General features: G+C 48.1%; 25 non-coding genes across 25 annotated transcripts; all 25 read right to left on the bottom strand.

Moving 5' to 3' along the window:
• Positions 1–422: 422 nt before the first annotated feature.
• LOC143870568 (5S ribosomal RNA) lies at positions 423–541 on the bottom strand. Its single transcript, XR_013245343.1, has one exon. It is a non-coding gene; the product is annotated as a 5S ribosomal RNA (ribosomal RNA).
• A 597-nt stretch (positions 542–1,138) lies between these two features.
• On the bottom strand, positions 1,139–1,257 carry LOC143870567 (5S ribosomal RNA). Its single transcript, XR_013245342.1, has one exon. It is a non-coding gene; the product is annotated as a 5S ribosomal RNA (ribosomal RNA).
• A 597-nt stretch (positions 1,258–1,854) lies between these two features.
• LOC143870566 (5S ribosomal RNA) lies at positions 1,855–1,973 on the bottom strand. The gene has a single exon (XR_013245341.1). It is a non-coding gene; the product is annotated as a 5S ribosomal RNA (ribosomal RNA).
• Positions 1,974–2,570: 597 nt separating this feature from the next.
• Positions 2,571–2,689, bottom strand: LOC143870565 (5S ribosomal RNA). Its single transcript, XR_013245340.1, has one exon. It is a non-coding gene; the product is annotated as a 5S ribosomal RNA (ribosomal RNA).
• Positions 2,690–3,286: 597 nt separating this feature from the next.
• Positions 3,287–3,405, bottom strand: LOC143870564 (5S ribosomal RNA). Its single transcript, XR_013245339.1, has one exon. It is a non-coding gene; the product is annotated as a 5S ribosomal RNA (ribosomal RNA).
• Positions 3,406–4,002: 597 nt separating this feature from the next.
• LOC143873688 (5S ribosomal RNA) lies at positions 4,003–4,121 on the bottom strand. The gene has a single exon (XR_013248390.1). It is a non-coding gene; the product is annotated as a 5S ribosomal RNA (ribosomal RNA).
• Positions 4,122–4,717: 596 nt separating this feature from the next.
• LOC143873687 (5S ribosomal RNA) lies at positions 4,718–4,836 on the bottom strand. Its single transcript, XR_013248389.1, has one exon. It is a non-coding gene; the product is annotated as a 5S ribosomal RNA (ribosomal RNA).
• Positions 4,837–5,433: 597 nt separating this feature from the next.
• LOC143873686 (5S ribosomal RNA) lies at positions 5,434–5,552 on the bottom strand. The gene has a single exon (XR_013248388.1). It is a non-coding gene; the product is annotated as a 5S ribosomal RNA (ribosomal RNA).
• A 596-nt stretch (positions 5,553–6,148) lies between these two features.
• Positions 6,149–6,267, bottom strand: LOC143873685 (5S ribosomal RNA). The gene has a single exon (XR_013248387.1). It is a non-coding gene; the product is annotated as a 5S ribosomal RNA (ribosomal RNA).
• A 597-nt stretch (positions 6,268–6,864) lies between these two features.
• Positions 6,865–6,983, bottom strand: LOC143870561 (5S ribosomal RNA). Its single transcript, XR_013245337.1, has one exon. It is a non-coding gene; the product is annotated as a 5S ribosomal RNA (ribosomal RNA).
• A 597-nt stretch (positions 6,984–7,580) lies between these two features.
• On the bottom strand, positions 7,581–7,699 carry LOC143873274 (5S ribosomal RNA). Its single transcript, XR_013247991.1, has one exon. It is a non-coding gene; the product is annotated as a 5S ribosomal RNA (ribosomal RNA).
• A 597-nt stretch (positions 7,700–8,296) lies between these two features.
• Positions 8,297–8,415, bottom strand: LOC143870560 (5S ribosomal RNA). Its single transcript, XR_013245336.1, has one exon. It is a non-coding gene; the product is annotated as a 5S ribosomal RNA (ribosomal RNA).
• A 597-nt stretch (positions 8,416–9,012) lies between these two features.
• Positions 9,013–9,131, bottom strand: LOC143873270 (5S ribosomal RNA). The gene has a single exon (XR_013247989.1). It is a non-coding gene; the product is annotated as a 5S ribosomal RNA (ribosomal RNA).
• A 597-nt stretch (positions 9,132–9,728) lies between these two features.
• Positions 9,729–9,847, bottom strand: LOC143870559 (5S ribosomal RNA). The gene has a single exon (XR_013245335.1). It is a non-coding gene; the product is annotated as a 5S ribosomal RNA (ribosomal RNA).
• Positions 9,848–10,444: 597 nt separating this feature from the next.
• On the bottom strand, positions 10,445–10,563 carry LOC143870558 (5S ribosomal RNA). The gene has a single exon (XR_013245334.1). It is a non-coding gene; the product is annotated as a 5S ribosomal RNA (ribosomal RNA).
• Positions 10,564–11,160: 597 nt separating this feature from the next.
• LOC143870557 (5S ribosomal RNA) lies at positions 11,161–11,279 on the bottom strand. The gene has a single exon (XR_013245333.1). It is a non-coding gene; the product is annotated as a 5S ribosomal RNA (ribosomal RNA).
• A 597-nt stretch (positions 11,280–11,876) lies between these two features.
• Positions 11,877–11,995, bottom strand: LOC143870556 (5S ribosomal RNA). Its single transcript, XR_013245332.1, has one exon. It is a non-coding gene; the product is annotated as a 5S ribosomal RNA (ribosomal RNA).
• Positions 11,996–12,592: 597 nt separating this feature from the next.
• Positions 12,593–12,711, bottom strand: LOC143870555 (5S ribosomal RNA). Its single transcript, XR_013245331.1, has one exon. It is a non-coding gene; the product is annotated as a 5S ribosomal RNA (ribosomal RNA).
• Positions 12,712–13,308: 597 nt separating this feature from the next.
• LOC143870554 (5S ribosomal RNA) lies at positions 13,309–13,427 on the bottom strand. The gene has a single exon (XR_013245330.1). It is a non-coding gene; the product is annotated as a 5S ribosomal RNA (ribosomal RNA).
• Positions 13,428–14,024: 597 nt separating this feature from the next.
• On the bottom strand, positions 14,025–14,143 carry LOC143873269 (5S ribosomal RNA). The gene has a single exon (XR_013247988.1). It is a non-coding gene; the product is annotated as a 5S ribosomal RNA (ribosomal RNA).
• A 597-nt stretch (positions 14,144–14,740) lies between these two features.
• Positions 14,741–14,859, bottom strand: LOC143870553 (5S ribosomal RNA). Its single transcript, XR_013245329.1, has one exon. It is a non-coding gene; the product is annotated as a 5S ribosomal RNA (ribosomal RNA).
• Positions 14,860–15,456: 597 nt separating this feature from the next.
• Positions 15,457–15,575, bottom strand: LOC143873268 (5S ribosomal RNA). The gene has a single exon (XR_013247987.1). It is a non-coding gene; the product is annotated as a 5S ribosomal RNA (ribosomal RNA).
• Positions 15,576–16,172: 597 nt separating this feature from the next.
• LOC143870552 (5S ribosomal RNA) lies at positions 16,173–16,291 on the bottom strand. The gene has a single exon (XR_013245328.1). It is a non-coding gene; the product is annotated as a 5S ribosomal RNA (ribosomal RNA).
• Positions 16,292–16,888: 597 nt separating this feature from the next.
• Positions 16,889–17,007, bottom strand: LOC143870550 (5S ribosomal RNA). The gene has a single exon (XR_013245326.1). It is a non-coding gene; the product is annotated as a 5S ribosomal RNA (ribosomal RNA).
• Positions 17,008–17,604: 597 nt separating this feature from the next.
• Positions 17,605–17,723, bottom strand: LOC143870549 (5S ribosomal RNA). The gene has a single exon (XR_013245325.1). It is a non-coding gene; the product is annotated as a 5S ribosomal RNA (ribosomal RNA).
• Positions 17,724–18,136: the final 413 nt, after the last annotated feature.

Here is an 18,136-nt window from a genome sequence, read left to right as displayed (position 1 = left end):
ACCCCCGAATTAATATAAGAATCGCCACGATCTGACGGGCGGATCAAAAGTTATCGTCGGAACGATATTTGTGCACCAAGGGTAGCTCACGGCCAGTAAACACCTTCCGACCGGATTCATGACTCGCATCCACTAGTACACTCATCCGCTATAGCCTGTACGTCACTGAATCTAAACAAACCCCCGCTATAATTTGATCGCAAATGAAATGTCAGAACGAATTCCGTTTATCGAATCAAACGACACTATCACCTCGCCATAATAAAGACCGGACGTCTTTGAATTCACCATCCGGAAGAAAATAAAAAGATCCGAACCGAAACGTAGGAGGCGACGCACTAAACGTGCGTTTCAGTTCGCATCGATGTTCCAGAACCGAAAGATTGTTCGAAAAAAGTGGTAGATAGCCGAAAAAAGTGACAGGGGTGCAACACGAGGACTTCCCAGGAGGTCACCCATCCTAGTACTACTCTCGCCCAAGCACGCTTAACTTCGGAGTTCTGATGGGATCCAGTGCATTTGTGCTGGTATGATCGCACCCAGCATGCCTTTCCATTGTCAAAGTAATAAAGAGTTTCCACTCGCATTGTCGTACGAAGTCCGTTTAAATGAAAGTGCGAAAAAATCCTGCTAGATGACACCGGATGGACGATCCGAGCATGTCGGGAAGCCGGATGACCGCCAGGGCTGTCATCGCGCGATTAATCTTCCCGAGTAGCCCCGAATCAATATAAGAATCGCTACGATCTGACGGGCGGATCAAAAGTTATCGTCGGAACGATATTTGTGCACCAAGGGTAGCTCACGGCCAGTAAACACCTTCCGACCGGATTCATGACTCGCATCCACTAGTACACTCATCCGCTATAGCCTGTACGTCACTGAATCTAAACAAACCCCCGCTATAATTTGACGGCAAATGAAATGTCAGAACGAATTCCGTTTATCGAATCAAACGACACAATCACCCCGCCATAATAAAGACCGGACGTCTTTGAATTCACCATCCGGAAGAAAATAATAAGATCCGAACCGAAACGTAGGAGGCGACGCACTAAACGTGCGTTTCAGTTCGCGTCGATGTTCCAGAACCGAAAGATTGTTCGAAAAAAGTGGTAGATAGCCGAAAAAAGTGACAGGGGTGCAACACGAGGACTTCCCAGGAGGTCACCCATCCTAGTACTACTCTCGCCCAAGCACGCTTAACTTCGGAGTTCTGATGGGATCCAGTGCATTTGTGCTGGTATGATCGCACCCAGCATGCCTCTCCATTGTCAAAGTAATAAAGAGTTTCCACTCGCATTGTCGTACGAAGTCCGTTTAAATGAAAGTGCGAAAAAATCCTGCTAGATGACACCGGATGGACGATCCGAGCATGTCGGGAAGCCGGATGACCGCCAGGGCTGTCATCGCGCGATGGATCTTCCCGAGTACCCCCGAATTAATATAAGAATCGCCACGATCTGACGGGCGGATCAAAAGTTATCGTCGGAACGATATTTGTGCACCAAGGGTAGCTCACGGCCAGTAAACACCTTCCGACCGGATTCATGACTCGCATCCACTAGTACACTCATCCGCTATAGCCTGTACGTCACTGAATCTAAACAAACCCCCGCTATAATTTGACTGCAAATGAAATGTCAGAACGAATTCCGTTTATCGAATCAAACGACACTATCACCCCGCCATAATAAAGACCGGACGTCTTTGAATTCACCATCCGGAAGAAAATAAAAAGATCCGAACCGAAACGTAGGAGGCGACGCACTAAACGTGCGTTTCAGTTCGCATCGATGTTCCAGAACCGAAAGATTGTTCGAAAAAAGTGGTAGATAGCCGAAAAAAGTGACAGGGGTGCAACACGAGGACTTCCCAGGAGGTCACCCATCCTAGTACTACTCTCGCCCAAGCACGCTTAACTTCGGAGTTCTGATGGGATCCAGTGCATTTGTGCTGGTATGATCGCACCCAGCATGCCTCTCCATTGTCAAAGTAATTAAGAGTTTCCACTCGCATTGTCGTACGAAGTCCGTTTAAATGAAAGTGCGAAAAAATCCTGCTAGATGACACCGGATGGACGATCCGAGCATGTCGGGAAGCCGGATGACCGCCAGGGCTGTCATCGCGCGATGGATCTTCCCGAGTACCCCCGAATCAATATAAGAATCGCCACGATCTGACGGGCGGATCAAAAGTTATCGTCGGAACGATATTTGTGCACCAAGGGTAGCTCACGGCCAGTAAACACCTTCCGACCGGATTCATGACTCGCATCCACTAGTACACTCATCCGCTATAGCCTGTACGTCACTGAATCTAAACAAACCCCCGCTATAATTTGACCGCAAATGAAATGTCAGAACGAATTCCGTTTATCGAATCAAACGACACTATCACCTCGCCATAATAAAGACCGGACGTCTTTGAATTCACCATCCGGAAGAAAATAAAAAGATCCGAACCGAAACGTAGGAGGCGACGCACTAAACGTGCGTTTCAGTTCGCATCGATGTTCCAGAACCGAAAGATTGTTCGAAAAAAGTGGTAGATAGCCGAAAAAAGTGACAGGGGTGCAACACGAGGACTTCCCAGGAGGTCACCCATCCTAGTACTACTCTCGCCCAAGCACGCTTAACTTCGGAGTTCTGATGGGATCCAGTGCATTTGTGCTGGTATGATCGCACCCAGCATGCCTCTCCATTGTCAAAGTAATAAAGAGTTTCCACTCGCATTGTCGTACGAAGTCCGTTTAAATGAAAGTGCGAAAAAATCCTGCTAGATGACACCGGATGGACGATCCGAGCATGTCGGGAAGCCGGATGACCGCCAGGGCTGTCATCGCGCGATGATTCTTCCCGAGTACCCCCGAATCAATATAAGAATCGCCACGATCTGACGGGCGGATCAAAAGTTATCGTCGGAACGATATTTGTGCACCAAGGGTAGCTCACGGCCAGTAAACACCTTCCGACCGGATTCATGACTCGCATCCACTAGTACACTCATCCGCTATAGCCTGTACGTCACTGAATCTAAACAAACCCCCGCTATAATTTGACTGCAAATGAAATGTCAGAACGAATTCCGTTTATCGAATCAAACGACACTATCACCCCGCCATAATAAAGACCGGACGTCTTTGAATTCACCATCCGGAAGAAAATAAAAAGATCCGAACCGAAACGTAGGAGGCGACGCACTAAACGTGCGTTTCAGTTCGCATCGATGTTCCAGAACCGAAAGATTGTTCGAAAAAAGTGGTAGATAGCCGAAAAAAGTGACAGGGGTGCAACACGAGGACTTCCCAGGAGGTCACCCATCCTAGTACTACTCTCGCCCAAGCACGCTTAACTTCGGAGTTCTGATGGGATCCAGTGCATTTGTGCTGGTATGATCGCACCCAGCATGCCTTTCCATTGTCAAAGTAATAAAGAGTTTCCACTCGCATTGTCGTACGAAGTCCGTTTAAATGAAAGTGCGAAAAAATCCTGCTAGATTACACCGGATGGACGATCCGAGCATGTCGGGAAGCCGGATGACCGCCAGGGCTGTCATCGCGCGATTAATCTTCCCGAGTAGCCCCGAATCAATATAAGAATCGCTACGATCTGACGGGCGGATCAAAAGTTATCGTCGGAACGATATTTGTGCACCAAGGGTAGCTCACGGCCAGTAAACACCTTCCGACCGGATTCATGACTCGCATCCACTAGTACACTCATCCGCTATAGCCTGTACGTCACTGAATCTAAACAAACCCCCGCTATAATTTGACCGCAAATGAAATGTCAGAACGAATTCCGTTTATCGAATCAAACGACACTATCACCCCGCCATAATAAAGACCGGACGTCTTTGAATTCACCATCCGGAAGAAAATAAAAAGATCCGAACCGAAACGTAGGAGGCGACGCACTAAACGTGCGTTTCAGTTCGCATCGATGTTCCAGAACCGAAAGATTGTTCGAAAAAAGTGGTAGATAGCCGAAAAAAGTGACAGGGGTGCAACACGAGGACTTCCCAGGAGGTCACCCATCCTAGTACTACTCTCGCCCAAGCACGCTTAACTTCGGAGTTCTGATGGGATCCAGTGCATTTGTGCTGGTATGATCGCAGCCAGCATGCCTTTCCATTGTCAAAGTAATAAAGAGTTTCAACTCGCATTGTCGTACGAAGTCCGTTTAAATGAAAGTGCGAAAAAATCCTGCTAGATTACACCGGATGGACGATCCGAGAATGTCGGGAAGCCGGATGACCGCCAGGGCTGTCATCGCGCGATTAATCTTCCCGAGTAGCCCCCAATCAATATAAGAATCGCTACGATCTGACGGGCGGATCAAAAGTTATCGTCGGAACGATATTTGTGCACCAAGGGTAGCTCACGGCCAGTAAACACCTTCCGACCGGATTCATGACTCGCATCCACTAGTACACTCATCCGCTATAGCCTGTACGTCACTGAATCTAAACAAACCCCCGCTATAATTTGACCGCAAATGAAATGTCAGAACGAATTCCGTTTATCGAATCAAACGACACTATCACCCCGCCATAATAAAGACCGGACGTGTTTGAATTCACCATCCGGAAGAAAATAAAAAGATCCGAACCGAAACGTAGGAGGCGACGCACTAAACGTGCGTTTCAGTTCGCATCGATGTTCCAGAACCGAAAGATTGTTCGAAAAAAGTGGTAGATAGCCGAAAAAGTGACAGGGGTGCAACACGAGGACTTCCCAGGAGGTCACCCATCCTAGTACTACTCTCGCCCAAGCACGCTTAACTTCGGAGTTCTGATGGGATCCAGTGCATTTGTGCTGGTATGATCGCAGCCAGCATGCCTTTCCATTGTCAAAGTAATAAAGAGTTTCCACTCGCATTGTCGTACGAAGTCCGTTTAAATGAAAGTGCGAAAAAATCCTGCTAGATTACACCGGATGGACGATCCGAGCATGTCGGGAAGCCGGATGACCGCCAGGGCTGTCATCGCGCGATTAATCTTCCCGAGTAGCCCCCAATCAATATAAGAATCGCTACGATCTGACGGGCGGATCAAAAGTTATCGTCGGAACGATATTTGTGCACCAAGGGTAGCTCACGGCCAGTAAACACCTTCCGACCGGATTCATGACTCGCATCCACTAGTACACTCATCCGCTATAGCCTGTACGTCACTGAATCTAAACAAACCCCCGCTATAATTTGACTGCAAATGAAATGTTAGAACGAATTCCGTTTATCGAATCAAACGACACTATCACCCCGCCATAATAAAGACCGGACGTCTTTGAATTCACCATCCGGAAGAAAATAAAAAGATCCGAACCGAAACGTAGGAGGCGACGCACTAAACGTGCGTTTCAGTTCGCATCGATGTTCCAGAACCGAAAGATTGTTCGAAAAAAGTGGTAGATAGCCGAAAAAAGTGACAGGGGTGCAACACGAGGACTTCCCAGGAGGTCACCCATCCTAGTACTACTCTCGCCCAAGCACGCTTAACTTCGGAGTTCTGATGGGATCCAGTGCATTTGTGCTGGTATGATCGCAGCCAGCATGCCTTTCCATTGTCAAAGTAATAAAGAGTTTCAACTCGCATTGTCGTACGAAGTCCGTTTAAATGAAAGTGCGAAAAAATCCTGCTAGATTACACCGGATGGACGATCCGAGAATGTCGGGAAGCCGGATGACCGCCAGGGCTGTCATCGCGCGATTAATCTTCCCGAGTAGCCCCCAATCAATATAAGAATCGCTACGATCTGACGGGCGGATCAAAAGTTATCGTCGGAACGATATTTGTGCACCAAGGGTAGCTCACGGCCAGTAAACACCTTCCGACCGGATTCATGACTCGCATCCACTAGTACACTCATCCGCTATAGCCTGTACGTCACTGAATCTAAACAAACCCCCGCTATAATTTGACCGCAAATGAAATGTCAGAACGAATTCCGTTTATCGAATCAAACGACACTATCACCCCGCCATAATAAAGACCGGACGTGTTTGAATTCACCATCCGGAAGAAAATAAAAAGATCCGAACCGAAACGTAGGAGGCGACGCACTAAACGTGCGTTTCAGTTCGCATCGATGTTCCAGAACCGAAAGATTGTTCGAAAAAAGTGGTAGATAGCCGAAAAAGTGACAGGGGTGCAACACGAGGACTTCCCAGGAGGTCACCCATCCTAGTACTACTCTCGCCCAAGCACGCTTAACTTCGGAGTTCTGATGGGATCCAGTGCATTTGTGCTGGTATGATCGCAGCCAGCATGCCTTTCCATTGTCAAAGTAATAAAGAGTTTCCACTCGCATTGTCGTACGAAGTCCGTTTAAATGAAAGTGCGAAAAAATCCTGCTAGATTACACCGGATGGACGATCCGAGCATGTCGGGAAGCCGGATGACCGCCAGGGCTGTCATCGCGCGATTAATCTTCCCGAGTAGCCCCCAATCAATATAAGAATCGCTACGATCTGACGGGCGGATCAAAAGTTATCGTCGGAACGATATTTGTGCACCAAGGGTAGCTCACGGCCAGTAAACACCTTCCGACCGGATTCATGACTCGCATCCACTAGTACACTCATCCGCTATAGCCTGTACGTCACTGAATCTAAACAAACCCCCGCTATAATTTGACTGCAAATGAAATGTTAGAACGAATTCCGTTTATCGAATCAAACGACACTATCACCCCGCCATAATAAAGACCGGACGTCTTTGAATTCACCATCCGGAAGAAAATAAAAAGATCCGAACCGAAACGTAGGAGGCGACGCACTAAACGTGCGTTTCAGTTCGCATCGATGTTCCAGAACCGAAAGATTGTTCGAAAAAAGTGGTAGATAGCCGAAAAAAGTGACAGGGGTGCAACACGAGGACTTCCCAGGAGGTCACCCATCCTAGTACTACTCTCGCCCAAGCACGCTTAACTTCGGAGTTCTGATGGGATCCAGTGCATTTGTGCTGGTATGATCGCACCCAGCATGCCTCTCCATTGTCAAAGTAATAAAGAGTTTCCACTCGCATTGTCGTACGAAGTCCGTTTAAATGAAAGTGCGAAAAAATCCTGCTAGATGACACCGGATGGACGATCCGAGCATGTCGGGAAGCCGGATGACCGCCAGGGCTGTCATCGCGCGATGAATCTTCCCGAGTACCCCCGAATCAATATAAGAATCGCCACGATCTGACGGGCGGATCAAAAGTTATCGTCGGAACGATATTTGTGCACCAAGGGTAGCTCACGGCCAGTAAACACCTTCCGACCGGATTCATGACTCGCATCCACTAGTACACTCATCCGCTATAGCCTGTATGTCACTGAATCTAAACAAACCCCCGCTATAATTTGACTGCAAATGAAATGTCAGAACGAATTCCGTTTATCGAATCAAACGACACTATCACCCCGCCATAATAAAGACCGGACGTCTTTGAATTCACCATCTGGAAGAAAATAAAAAGATCCGAACCGAAACGTAGGAGGCGACGCACTAAACGTGCGTTTCAGTTCGCATCGATGTTCCAGAACCGAAAGATTGTTCGAAAAAAGTGGTAGATAGCCGAAAAAAGTGACAGGGGTGCAACACGAGGACTTCCCAGGAGGTCACCCATCCTAGTACTACTCTCGCCCAAGCACGCTTAACTTCGGAGTTCTGATGGGATCCTGTGCATTTGTGCTGGTATGATCGCACCCAGCATGCCTCTCCATTGTCAAAGTAATAAAGAGTTTCCACTCGCATTGTCGTACGAAGTCCGTTTAAATGAAAGTGCGAAAAAATCCTGCTAGATGACACCGGATGGACGATCCGAGCATGTCGGGAAGCCGGATGACCGCCAGGGCTGTCATCGCGCGATGATTCTTCCCGAGTACCCCCGAATCAATATAAGAATCGCCACGATCTGACGGGCGGATCAAAAGTTATCGTCGGAACGATATTTGTGCACCAAGGGTAGCTCACGGCCAGTAAACACCTTCCGACCGGATTCATGACTCGCATCCACTAGTACACTCATCCGCTATAGCCTGTACGTCACTGAATCTAAACAAACCCCCGCTATAATTTGACCGCAAATGAAATGTCAGAACGAATTCCGTTTATCGAATCAAACGACACTATCACCCCGCCATAATAAAGACCGGACGTCTTTGAATTCACCATCCGGAAGAAAATAAAAAGATCCGAACCGAAACGTAGGAGGCGACGCACTAAACGTGCGTTTCAGTTCGCATCGATGTTCCAGAACCGAAAGATTGTTCGAAAAAAGTGGTAGATAGCCGAAAAAAGTGACAGGGGTGCAACACGAGGACTTCCCAGGAGGTCACCCATCCTAGTACTACTCTCGCCCAAGCACGCTTAACTTCGGAGTTCTGATGGGATCCAGTGCATTTGTGCTGGTATGATCGCACCCAGCATGCCTCTCCATTGTCAAAGTAATAAAGAGTTTCCACTCGCATTGTCGTACGAAGTCCGTTTAAATGAAAGTGCGAAAAAATCCTGCTAGATGACACCGGATGGACGATCCGAGCATGTCGGGAAGCCGGATGACCGCCAGGGCTGTCATCGCGCGATGAATCTTCCCGAGTACCCCCGAATCAATATAAGAATCGCCACGATCTGACGGGCGGATCAAAAGTTATCGTCGGAACGATATTTGTGCACCAAGGGTAGCTCACGGCCAGTAAACACCTTCCGACCGGATTCATGACTCGCATCCACTAGTACACTCATCCGCTATAGCCTGTACATCACTGAATCTAAACAAACCCCCGCTATAATTTGACCGCAAATGAAATGTCAGAACGAATTCCGTTTATCGAATCAAACGACACTATCACCCCGCCATAATAAAGACCGGACGTCTTTGAATTCACCATCCGGAAGAAAATAAAAAGATCCGAACCGAAACGTAGGAGGCGACGCACTAAACGTGCGTTTCAGTTCGCATCGATGTTCCAGAACCGAAAGATTGTTCGAAAAAAGTGGTAGATAGCCGAAAAAAGTGACAGGGGTGCAACACGAGGACTTCCCAGGAGGTCACCCATCCTAGTACTACTCTCGCCCAAGCACGCTTAACTTCGGAGTTCTGATGGGATCCTGTGCATTTGTGCTGGTATGATCGCACCCAGCATGCCTCTCCATTGTCAAAGTAATAAAGAGTTTCCACTCGCATTGTCGTACGAAGTCCGTTTAAATGAAAGTGCGAAAAAATCCTGCTAGATGACACCGGATGGACGATCCGAGCATGTCGGGAAGCCGGATGACCGCCAGAGCTGTCATCGCGCGATGGATCTTCCCGAGTACCCCCGAATCAATATAAGAATCGCCACGATCTGACGGGCGGATCAAAAGTTATCGTCGGAACGATATTTGTGCACCAAGGGTAGCTCACGGCCAGTAAACACCTTCCGACCGGATTCATGACTCACATCCACTAGTACACTCATCCGCTATAGCCTGTACGTCACTGAATCTAAACAAACCCCCGCTATAATTTGACTGCAAATGAAATGTCAGAACGAATTCCGTTTATCGAATCAAACGACACTATCACCCCGCCATAATAAAGACCGGACGTCTTTGAATTCACCATCCGGAAGAAAATAAAAAGATCCGAACCGAAACGTAGGAGGCGACGCACTAAACGTGCGTTTCAGTTCGCATCGATGTTCCAGAACCGAAAGATTGTTCGAAAAAAGTGGTAGATAGCCGAAAAAAGTGACAGGGGTGCAACACGAGGACTTCCCAGGAGGTCACCCATCCTAGTACTACTCTCGCCCAAGCACGCTTAACTTCGGAGTTCTGATGGGATCCAGTGCATTTGTGCTGGTATGATCGCACCCAGCATGCCTCTCCATTGTCAAAGTAATAAAGAGTTTCCACTCGCATTGTCGTACGAAGTCCGTTTAAATGAAAGTGCGAAAAAATCCTGCTAGATGACACCGGATGGACGATCCGAGCATGTCGGGAAGCCGGATGACCGCCAGGGCTGTCATCGCGCGATGAATCTTCCCGAGTACCCCCGAATCAATATAAGAATCGCCACGATCTGACGGGCGGATCAAAAGTTATCGTCGGAACGATATTTGTGCACCAAGGGTAGCTCACGGCCAGTAAACACCTTCCGACCGGATTCATGACTCGCATCCACTAGTACACTCATCCGCTATAGCCTGTACGTCACTGAATCTAAACAAACCCCCGCTATAATTTGACTGCAAATGAAATGTCAGAACGAATTCCGTTTATCGAATCAAACGACACTATCACCCCGCCATAATAAAGACCGGACGTCTTTAAATTCACCATCCGGAAGAAAATAAAAAGATCCGAACCGAAACGTAGGAGGCGACGCACTAAACGTGCGTTTCAGTTCGCATCGATGTTCCAGAACCGAAAGATTGTTCGAAAAAAGTGGTAGATAGCCGAAAAAAGTGACAGGGGTGCAACACGAGGACTTCCCAGGAGGTCACCCATCCTAGTACTACTCTCGCCCAAGCACGCTTAACTTCGGAGTTCTGATGGGATCCAGTGCATTTGTGCTGGTATGATCGCACCCAGCATGCCTTTCCATTGTCAAAGTAATAAAGAGTTTCCACTCGCATTGTCGTACGAAGTCCGTTTAAATGAAAGTGCGAAAAAATCCTGCTAGATTACACCGGATGGACGATCCGAGCATGTCGGGAAGCCGGATGACCGCCAGGGCTGTCATCGCGCGATTAATCTTCCCGAGTAGCCCCGAATCAATATAAGAATCGCTACGATCTGACGGGCGGATCAAAAGTTATCGTCGGAACGATATTTGTGCACCAAGGGTAGCTCACGGCCAGTAAACACCTTCCGACCGGATTCATGACTCGCATCCACTAGTACACTCATCCGCTATAGCCTGTACGTCACTGAATCTAAACAAACCCCCGCTATAATTTGACCGCAAATGAAATGTCAGAACGAATTCCGTTTATCGAATCAAACGACACTATCACCCCGCCATAATAAAGACCGGACGTCTTTGAATTCACCATCCGGAAGAAAATAAAAAGATCCGAACCGAAACGTAGGAGGCGACGCACTAAACGTGCGTTTCAGTTCGCATCGATGTTCCAGAACCGAAAGATTGTTCGAAAAAAGTGGTAGATAGCCGAAAAAAGTGACAGGGGTGCAACACGAGGACTTCCCAGGAGGTCACCCATCCTAGTACTACTCTCGCCCAAGCACGCTTAACTTCGGAGTTCTGATGGGATCCAGTGCATTTGTGCTGGTATGATCGCACCCAGCATGCCTTTCCATTGTCAAAGTAATAAAGAGTTTCCACTCGCATTGTCGTACGAAGTCCGTTTAAATGAAAGTGCGAAAAAATCCTGCTAGATGACACCGGATGGACGATCCGAGCATGTCGGGAAGCCGGATGACCGCCAAGGCTGTCATCGCGCGATGAATCTTCCCGAGTAGCCCCGAATCAATATAAGAATCGCCACGATCTGACGGGCGGATCAAAAGTTATCGTCGGAACGATATTTGTGCACCAAGGGTAGCTCACGGCCAGTAAACACCTTCCGACCGGATTCATGACTCGCATCCACTAGTACACTCATCCGCTATAGCCTGTACATCACTGAATCTAAACAAACCCCCGCTATAATTTGACCGCAAATGAAATGTCAGAACGAATTCCGTTTATCGAATCAAACGACACTATCACCCCGCCATAATAAAGACCGGACGTCTTTGAATTCACCATCCGGAAGAAAATAAAAAGATCCGAACCGAAACGTAGGAGGCGACGCACTAAACGTGCGTTTCAGTTCGCATCGATGTTCCAGAACCGAAAGATTGTTCGAAAAAAGTGGTAGATAGCCGAAAAAAGTGACAGGGGTGCAACACGAGGACTTCCCAGGAGGTCACCCATCCTAGTACTACTCTCGCCCAAGCACGCTTAACTTCGGAGTTCTGATGGGATCCAGTGCATTTGTGCTGGTATGATCGCACCCAGCATGCCTCTCCATTGTCAAAGTAATAAAGAGTTTCCACTCGCATTGTCGTACGAAGTCCGTTTAAATGAAAGTGCGAAAAAATCCTGCTAGATGACACCGGATGGACGATCCGAGCATGTCGGGAAGCCGGATGACCGCTAGAGCTGTCATCGCGCGATGGATCTTCCCGAGTACCCCCGAATCAATATAAGAATCGCCACGATCTGACGGGCGGATCAAAAGTTATCGTCGGAACGATATTTGTGCACCAAGGGTAGCTCACGGCCAGTAAACACCTTCCGACCGGATTCATGACTCACATCCACTAGTACACTCATCCGCTATAGCCTGTACGTCACTGAATCTAAACAAACCCCCGCTATAATTTGACTGCAAATGAAATGTCAGAACGAATTCCGTTTATCGAATCAAACGACACTATCACCCCGCCATAATAAAGACCGGACGTCTTTGAATTCACCATCCGGAAGAAAATAAAAAGATCCGAACCGAAACGTAGGAGGCGACGCACTAAACGTGCGTTTCAGTTCGCATCGATGTTCCAGAACCGAAAGATTGTTCGAAAAAAGTGGTAGATAGCCGAAAAAAGTGACAGGGGTGCAACACGAGGACTTCCCAGGAGGTCACCCATCCTAGTACTACTCTCGCCCAAGCACGCTTAACTTCGGAGTTCTGATGGGATCCAGTGCATTTGTGCTGGTATGATCGCACCCAGCATGCCTTTCCATTGTCAAAGTAATAAAGAGTTTCCACTCGCATTGTCGTACGAAGTCCGTTTAAATGAAAGTGCGAAAAAATCCTGCTAGATGACACCGGATGGACGATCCGAGCATGTCGGGAAGCCGGATGACCGCCAGGGCTGTCATCGCGCGATGAATCTTCCCGAGTACCCCCGAATCAATATAAGAATCGCCACGATCTGACGGGCGGATCAAAAGTTATCGTCGGAACGATATTTGTGCACCAAGGGTAGCTCACGGCCAGTAAACACCTTCCGACCGGATTCATGACTCGCATCCACTAGTACACTCATCCGCTATAGCCTGTACGTCACTGAATCTAAACAAACCCCCGCTATAATTTGACTGCAAATGAAATGTCAGAACGAATTCCGTTTATCGAATCAAACGACACTATCACCCCGCCATAATAAAGACCGGACGTCTTTAAATTCACCATCCGGAAGAAAATAAAAAGATCCGAACCGAAACGTAGGAGGCGACGCACTAAACGTGCGTTTCAGTTCGCATCGATGTTCCAGAACCGAAAGATTGTTCGAAAAAAGTGGTAGATAGCCGAAAAAAGTGACAGGGGTGCAACACGAGGACTTCCCAGGAGGTCACCCATCCTAGTACTACTCTCGCCCAAGCACGCTTAACTTCGGAGTTCTGATGGGATCCAGTGCATTTGTGCTGGTATGATCGCACCCAGCATGCCTCTCCATTGTCAAAGTAATAAAGAGTTTCCACTCGCATTGTCGTACGAAGTCCGTTTAAATGAAAGTGCGAAAAAATCCTGCTAGATGACACCGGATGGACGATCCGAGCATGTCGGGAAGCCGGATGACCGCCAGAGCTGTCATCGCGCGATGGATCTTCCCGAGTACCCCCGAATCAATATAAGAATCGCCACGATCTGACGGGCGGATCAAAAGTTATCGTCGGAACGATATTTGTGCACCAAGGGTAGCTCACGGCCAGTAAACACCTTCCGACCGGATTCATGACTCACATCCACTAGTACACTCATCCGCTATAGCCTGTACGTCACTGAATCTAAACAAACCCCCGCTATAATTTGACTGCAAATGAAATGTCAGAACGAATTCCGTTTATCGAATCAAACGACACTATCACCCCGCCATAATAAAGACCGGACGTCTTTGAATTCACCATCCGGAAGAAAATAAAAAGATCCGAACCGAAACGTAGGAGGCGACGCACTAAACGTGCGTTTCAGTTCGCATCGATGTTCCAGAACCGAAAGATTGTTCGAAAAAAGTGGTAGATAGCCGAAAAAAGTGACAGGGGTGCAACACGAGGACTTCCCAGGAGGTCACCCATCCTAGTACTACTCTCGCCCAAGCACGCTTAACTTCGGAGTTCTGATGGGATCCTGTGCATTTGTGCTGGTATGATCGCACCCAGCATGCCTCTCCATTGTCAAAGTAATAAAGAGTTTCCACTCGCATTGTCGTACGAAGTCCGTTTAAATGAAAGTGCGAAAAAATCCTGCTAGATGACACCGGATGGACGATCCGAGCATGTCGGGAAGCCGGATGACCGCCAGGGCTGTCATCGCGCGATGATTCTTCCCGAGTACCCCCGAATCAATATAAGAATCGCCACGATCTGACGGGCGGATCAAAAGTTATCGTCGGAACGATATTTGTGCACCAAGGGTAGCTCACGGCCAGTAAACACCTTCCGACCGGATTCATGACTCGCATCCACTAGTACACTCATCCGCTATAGCCTGTACGTCACTGAATCTAAACAAACCCCCGCTATAATTTGACCGCAAATGAAATGTCAGAACGAATTCCGTTTATCGAATCAAACGACACTATCACCCCGCCATAATAAAGACCGGACGTCTTTGAATTCACCATCCGGAAGAAAATAAAAAGATCCGAACCGAAACGTAGGAGGCGACGCACTAAACGTGCGTTTCAGTTCGCATCGATGTTCCAGAACCGAAAGATTGTTCGAAAAAAGTGGTAGATAGCCGAAAAAAGTGACAGGGGTGCAACACGAGGACTTCCCAGGAGGTCACCCATCCTAGTACTACTCTCGCCCAAGCACGCTTAACTTCGGAGTTCTGATGGGATCCAGTGCATTTGTGCTGGTATGATCGCACCCAGCATGCCTCTCCATTGTCAAAGTAATAAAGAGTTTCCACTCGCATTGTCGTACGAAGTCCGTTTAAATGAAAGTGCGAAAAAATCCTGCTAGATGACACCGGATGGACGATCCGAGCATGTCGGGAAGCCGGATGACCGCCAGGGCTGTCATCGCGCGATGAATCTTCCCGAGTACCCCCGAATCAATATAAGAATCGCCACGATCTGACGGGCGGATCAAAAGTTATCGTCGGAACGATATTTGTGCACCAAGGGTAGCTCACGGCCAGTAAACACCTTCCGACCGGATTCATGACTCGCATCCACTAGTACACTCATCCGCTATAGCCTGTACATCACTGAATCTAAACAAACCCCCGCTATAATTTGACCGCAAATGAAATGTCAGAACGAATTCCGTTTATCGAATCAAACGACACTATCACCCCGCCATAATAAAGACCGGACGTCTTTGAATTCACCATCCGGAAGAAAATAAAAAGATCCGAACCGAAACGTAGGAGGCGACGCACTAAACGTGCGTTTCAGTTCGCATCGATGTTCCAGAACCGAAAGATTGTTCGAAAAAAGTGGTAGATAGCCGAAAAAAGTGACAGGGGTGCAACACGAGGACTTCCCAGGAGGTCACCCATCCTAGTACTACTCTCGCCCAAGCACGCTTAACTTCGGAGTTCTGATGGGATCCTGTGCATTTGTGCTGGTATGATCGCACCCAGCATGCCTCTCCATTGTCAAAGTAATAAAGAGTTTCCACTCGCATTGTCGTACGAAGTCCGTTTAAATGAAAGTGCGAAAAAATCCTGCTAGATGACACCGGATGGACGATCCGAGCATGTCGGGAAGCCGGATGACCGCCAGAGCTGTCATCGCGCGATGGATCTTCCCGAGTACCCCCGAATCAATATAAGAATCGCCACGATCTGACGGGCGGATCAAAAGTTATCGTCGGAACGATATTTGTGCACCAAGGGTAGCTCACGGCCAGTAAACACCTTCCGACCGGATTCATGACTCACATCCACTAGTACACTCATCCGCTATAGCCTGTACGTCACTGAATCTAAACAAACCCCCGCTATAATTTGACTGCAAATGAAATGTCAGAACGAATTCCGTTTATCGAATCAAACGACACTATCACCCCGCCATAATAAAGACCGGACGTCTTTGAATTCACCATCCGGAAGAAAATAAAAAGATCCGAACCGAAACGTAGGAGGCGACGCACTAAACGTGCGTTTCAGTTCGCATCGATGTTCCAGAACCGAAAGATTGTTCGAAAAAAGTGGTAGATAGCCGAAAAAAGTGACAGGGGTGCAACACGAGGACTTCCCAGGAGGTCACCCATCCTAGTACTACTCTCGCCCAAGCACGCTTAACTTCGGAGTTCTGATGGGATCCAGTGCATTTGTGCTGGTATGATCGCACCCAGCATGCCTCTCCATTGTCAAAGTAATAAAGAGTTTCCACTCGCATTGTCGTACGAAGTCCGTTTAAATGAAAGTGCGAAAAAATCCTGCTAGATGACACCGGATGGACGATCCGAGCATGTCGGGAAGCCGGATGACCGCCAGGGCTGTCATCGCGCGATGAATCTTCCCGAGTACCCCCGAATCAATATAAGAATCGCCACGATCTGACGGGCGGATCAAAAGTTATCGTCGGAACGATATTTGTGCACCAAGGGTAGCTCACGGCCAGTAAACACCTTCCGACCGGATTCATGACTCGCATCCACTAGTACACTCATCCGCTATAGCCTGTACGTCACTGAATCTAAACAAACCCCCGCTATAATTTGACTGCAAATGAAATGTCAGAACGAATTCCGTTTATCGAATCAAACGACACTATCACCCCGCCATAATAAAGACCGGACGTCTTTAAATTCACCATCCGGAAGAAAATAAAAAGATCCGAACCGAAACGTAGGAGGCGACGCACTAAACGTGCGTTTCAGTTCGCATCGATGTTCCAGAACCGAAAGATTGTTCGAAAAAAGTGGTAGATAGCCGAAAAAAGTGACAGGGGTGCAACACGAGGACTTCCCAGGAGGTCACCCATCCTAGTACTACTCTCGCCCAAGCACGCTTAACTTCGGAGTTCTGATGGGATCCAGTGCATTTGTGCTGGTATGATCGCACCCAGCATGCCTTTCCATTGTCAAAGTAATAAAGAGTTTCCACTCGCATTGTCGTACGAAGTCCGTTTAAATGAAAGTGCGAAAAAATCCTGCTAGATTACACCGGATGGACGATCCGAGCATGTCGGGAAGCCGGATGACCGCCAGGGCTGTCATCGCGCGATTAATCTTCCCGAGTAGCCCCGAATCAATATAAGAATCGCTACGATCTGACGGGCGGATCAAAAGTTATCGTCGGAACGATATTTGTGCACCAAGGGTAGCTCACGGCCAGTAAACACCTTCCGACCGGATTCATGACTCGCATCCACTAGTACACTCATCCGCTATAGCCTGTACGTCACTGAATCTAAACAAACCCCCGCTATAATTTGACCGCAAATGAAATGTCAGAACGAATTCCGTTTATCGAATCAAACGACACTATCACCCCGCCATAATAAAGACCGGACGTCTTTGAATTCACCATCCGGAAGAAAATAAAAAGATCCGAACCGAAACGTAGGAGGCGACGCACTAAACGTGCGTTTCAGTTCGCATCGATGTTCCAGAACCGAAAGATTGTTCGAAAAAAGTGGTAGATAGCCGAAAAAAGTGACAGGGGTGCAACACGAGGACTTCCCAGGAGGTCACCCATCCTAGTACTACTCTCGCCCAAGCACGCTTAACTTCGGAGTTCTGATGGGATCCAGTGCATTTGTGCTGGTATGATCGCACCCAGCATGCCTTTCCATTGTCAAAGTAATAAAGAGTTTCCACTCGCATTGTCGTACGAAGTCCGTTTAAATGAAAGTGCGAAAAAATCCTGCTAGATGACACCGGATGGACGATCCGAGCATGTCGGGAAGCCGGATGACCGCCAAGGCTGTCATCGCGCGATGAATCTTCCCGAGTAGCCCCGAATCAATATAAGAATCGCCACGATCTGACGGGCGGATCAAAAGTTATCGTCGGAACGATATTTGTGCACCAAGGGTAGCTCACGGCCAGTAAACACCTTCCGACCGGATTCATGACTCGCATCCACTAGTACACTCATCCGCTATAGCCTGTACATCACTGAATCTAAACAAACCCCCGCTATAATTTGACCGCAAATGAAATGTCAGAACGAATTCCGTTTATCGAATCA

Source organism: Tasmannia lanceolata, unplaced genomic scaffold (genome assembly GCF_043159265.1).
Source record: "Tasmannia lanceolata isolate RefF3 unplaced genomic scaffold, GAP_Taslan_0.1 ptg000003l, whole genome shotgun sequence".
NCBI classification, from domain to species: Eukaryota; Viridiplantae; Streptophyta; class Magnoliopsida; order Canellales; family Winteraceae; genus Tasmannia; species Tasmannia lanceolata.
This window is presented reverse-complemented; position numbering and strand designations above follow the sequence as displayed.